Raw genomic sequence first — 4,479 nt, 5'->3', positions numbered from 1 at the left:
TGGCAGTGGTCAGCAGAACTCTGCTCAATTTTTAATTAAATTGTTTTTTCCTATTGAGTTTTACTAATTTATATATTTTGGATATTAATCAACCCCTTATTAGATAAATGACTTGCAAATACTTTCTCCTATTTGGTAGGTTTTCTTTTCATTTTGTTAATGGTTTTCTTTCCTAAGCAGAAGCTTTTCAGTTTGATGTAATTTCACTTGTTCGTTTTTTCTTTTGTTTCACTCACTTTGGGGCTTCCCTGGTAGGTTAGACAGTAACAGCCATTCGCTTTTGGTGTCAAATTAAAACAAAACAAAACAAAACACCAAGTCTGATGTCAAGGAGCTTACCACCCAAAATTTAGGGTCTCTGGTCTTACTTTTGAATCTTTAATGCCTTTTGAGATAATTTTTGTATATAGTGTAAGATGGTATTCCAGTTTCTTCCTATTGCTGTGATTTGTGTGTCTAGCTTTCCAGTATGATTTATTAAGGAGACAAAAATGGTAATTCTCAAAATATATTTGATTCTTAAAGGAAGGAGATGATAAAGTAGCTAGTAGTGATGGGGGTAAGTAGTAAACTAAGGGATTTTATACATGTATTGTTTGATTTTTTTTTATTAAAATACCCTTGATTTATAATATTGGATTAGTTCCCTACGTAGAACATAAGTGAATGAGTGATAGTCACTCAGACGTCACCAACTCGTTGAGACCCCATGGAGTGTAATCCGCCAGGCTCCTCTGTCCATGGAATTCTCCAAGCAAGAATACTGGAGTCGGTTGCCATTTCCTTCTCCGATATACAACATAGTGAGTCAATATTTTTGTAGAGTATATGCCATTTAAAGTTATTATAAATAACTATATTCCCTATGCAGTAAAACATATCCTTGAAGCTTATTTGGAAAAGACCCTGATTCTGGGAGGGATTGGGGGCAGGAGGAGAAGGGACTGCAGAGGATGAGATGGCTGGATGGCATCACTGACTCAATAGACATGAGTTTGGGTAAACTCCGGGAATTGGTGATGGACAGGGAGGCCTGGCATGCTGCAATTCATGGGGTCGCAAAGAGTCGGACACGACTGAGCGACTGAACTGAACTGAAGCTTATTTACTTTATAGGCAGTAGTTTGTACCTCTTAATCCCCATTCCATTGGGGAAAGGACTTGGGGGAGGGGCACAATAGGGGAAGAGGATTAAGATGTGTTGTTTGATATTTACTGGATACAAACATGAAAAAATTTTTTATACTAGTGTGGGGAAAATTCCACTTAAAAAAAAAAAAAAAAAAAAAAGGTTGAGTATATTAGAGAAAGGATAGTGACAATTCCTGAAAGTGAAGATGGAAAATGAGATGCAAAACTTAGATAGGGCACTTGACATTGGTTATTTAGCTTTGAATAGCCAGGGCTGTTTAAGCCATTTACGGGCCTGGGGGTGTGTGGTATATAAATGTAAAAGTCTCATTTAATGACAGAGGCTCTCATTTAACGACAAATAGGCAAGGTCAGGTAAAGGTTTCCTCATTTAAGATAAAGGAGGCTTCTGAATATTTGTAGGCAGGGGAAATGAGTGGACACCGAGAAAGGAAAGAGGAGGTATGCAATGTCTTTAATTGCTACTCTGTAGACAAAGACAAGCAATTATGAGGAGAAGAAAGGAGAAAGGACTACTGAGTTGCATAAACTCACTGAAAGTCTTTTTTATTATTTTATGGTTTTGTATGTCTCATTTTCCAAGTCCACAACTTTCTGCATTTGTCTAGTTTGCATTGTTTTTCAATAAGTGTAGGAAACCAGTATTCTCAGGTTAAGATTTACTTTGAAAAGTAAACATTAACAAGACTAGTCAGTTCATAATCCTAGTTCAGATGTATTTATTTTTGTCCATAGAACTTAGAATAAGATCCTGGAAACCTAGACATACAGCATTAGAAGAGATCCTTTTCATAATCCTTTATAAATTTTTTCCTGACCAACAGGTCACAAAATTATATACTTCTAGTAACTGAACTGCAGATTTTTTTTACAAATCCATTCAGTATGCCACATAATCATTTAGAAATGGTAGTTCTACAGTGACCTACTTATAACACTATATGGTGCAAGAATGAGGCATTTTCCCATTTGCAACAACATGAATGGACCTAGCGACTGTCATACTGAGTGAAGTAAGTCAGACAGAAAGACAAATGTCATATAGTATCACTTATATGTGGAATCTAAAATAATGGCACAAATGAACTTATTTACAAAACAGAAAGAGAGTCACAGATGTGCAAAACAAACCTAAGTTTACCAAAGGGGAAGTGCAGAAGGGATAAATTTGGAGTCTCTAATTGACATCTATGCACTACTATATATAAAATAGGAAGGCTTCCCTGGTGGCTCAGATGGTAAAGCGTCTGCCCGCGATGCAGGAGACCCAGGTTCAATCCCTGGGTTGGGAAGATTCCCTGGAGAAGGAAATGGCAACCCACTCCAGTACTCTTGCCTGGAAAATCCCATGGATGAAGGAGCCTGGTAGGCTAGAGTCCATGGGGTCGCAAAGAGTCAGACATGTCTGAGTGACTTCACTTCACTTCACATATATAAAATAGATACTGTATAGTACAGTACTATGTAATGGCCTATATGGGAAAAATATCTTAAAAGAAGTGGATATGTATGTATGTGTAACTGGTTCACTTTGCTGTACATCTGAAACACAATTTTGTAAATCAACTATGCTCCAATAAACATTTAAATAATGAGACATTTTTTTCCTCTGTTAAAAATGGGTAAAATGACATAATTATGTGATTTAATATTTTCTAAACTTAAATCCATCTTTTAAAAGGCAGATATAGCATACTTTGTAGCATTTACATTGGACTCAGGTATAAACAGGGATATGAAATACATTAGAATTAATGAAATACCAATGAAAGTAAAGAAATACAAATCTACCATGAACATAATTCACAATATCTTTTACATTGTGTCTTAGTCTGTTCAGGCTGCTCTATCAAAATACTACCTACTGGGTAGCTTATAAATGATAGAAATTTATTTCTCTTAGTTCTGAAGGCTGGTGGAGTCAGAGATCAGGGTGCCAGCATGGTCAGGTAAGAGCCCTCTTCAAGGTCACAGACTTATTATATCTTCACACAGCAGAAGTGACAAGCCAGCTGGTCCTCTGGACTCTTTTAAGGTCACTAATCCCATTCTTAATGGTTCTGCCTTGGTGACCTAATCACCTCCCAAAGGCTCTACCTCCTAATACAATTGAATTGCTCTAGGTGGTAGCTTTTTAACATACGAATTTGTTAGTCTACAGCACACTATAACATGTTTTCACCTATACAAGTTCAAATATAAAAGGCAGCTTCATTTCTTTATGCCAAGTAAATCAATTTGAATATACTGAATTGTACTGTCTGCAGGAAACAGCAAAGCTGATGGAACATCTAATGTGCTAATTAGCTGGCAGACCTCTTTTCTAATGGCACATCTTTTCCATTTCAGTATAATCATGACAAGGTGGGAGTTAATCACATCTGTCAACTGTTAAGACCTTCCCTGATGGCTCAGATGGTAAGGAATCTGCCTGCAATGCAGGAGACCCAGGTTTGATCCCTGGGTGGGGAAGATCCCCTGGAGAAGGGCATGGCAATCCACTCCAGTATTCTTGTCTGGAGAATCCCATGGACAGAAGAGCCTGGTGGGCTACAGTCCATAGGATCACACAGAGTCAGACATGACTGAAGTGACTTAGCATGCGTGTCAACTGTTAAGACTCATAATATTCTGGCTAAAAATGCCTTTGCAACTATTATCTTCCCTGCACAGTTTAGAAAGGCAGAGACAAGATATTTTCCTATCTAGTAGCTTTGTTTCCTAACTGATCATTACAATGAAGAGAAAAAAATGCATGCAGTCTGTACATACTGCATCTCTGTTATAGTCGGTCAAATAAGAAATGGTTTTAAATGTAATTTACTCCTTTCTTTATTCCTAGAAGTGGCATACCCAATTACTCCATAAAACTGTTTCAACTAGCTCTGATGCTCTCTATAAATTGTAAGGTTCTTTTGGAAACTGTTTAAATTGATGTAACTTCTAATATCACATATAATTTCTATTAAAACTTCTGGATGTAAAACTTTATATAGAATGTTTTTTGAAATTCAACTATATAGAACTACTAGTAAAAAGTTCTGAGATCTTAATTGAAAGTAATGATGACTTGCCTTCTCATACCTAAACTTCCTGGATTGCCCTCAGACAGCATTAAGAGGTGAAAAAGAAGTATGGGAAGAATGAGACCTGAACTTTAACCCCCACTCAACTGTTATTTAAAGAATTGGCCTAGTGGATACTGGACTTCAATGATGAGACCTATCTTTAGTCTGTTTTATATGAAACATATTAATCCATGTGCTTCCAAAGGTCTTTTAATTCAAAATGACGATGCTTTCTAAATATCAAGCCTAATAAGGCTAC

General features: G+C 36.7%; 1 non-coding gene across 1 annotated transcript; it reads left to right on the top strand.

Annotated features, from left to right (window-relative positions):
* Positions 1–2,372: 2,372 nt before the first annotated feature.
* Positions 2,373–2,444, top strand: TRNAR-GCG (transfer RNA arginine (anticodon GCG)). The gene has a single exon. It is a non-coding gene; the product is annotated as a tRNA-Arg (tRNA).
* The last annotated feature ends 2,035 nt before the right edge of the window (positions 2,445–4,479 follow it).

Source organism: Capricornis sumatraensis, chromosome 19 (assembly GCF_032405125.1).
Source record: "Capricornis sumatraensis isolate serow.1 chromosome 19, serow.2, whole genome shotgun sequence".
NCBI classification, from domain to species: Eukaryota; Metazoa; Chordata; class Mammalia; order Artiodactyla; family Bovidae; genus Capricornis; species Capricornis sumatraensis.
The sequence above is the reverse complement of the archived record's forward strand: the minus strand, read 5'-3'. Positions and strand labels throughout refer to the sequence as shown.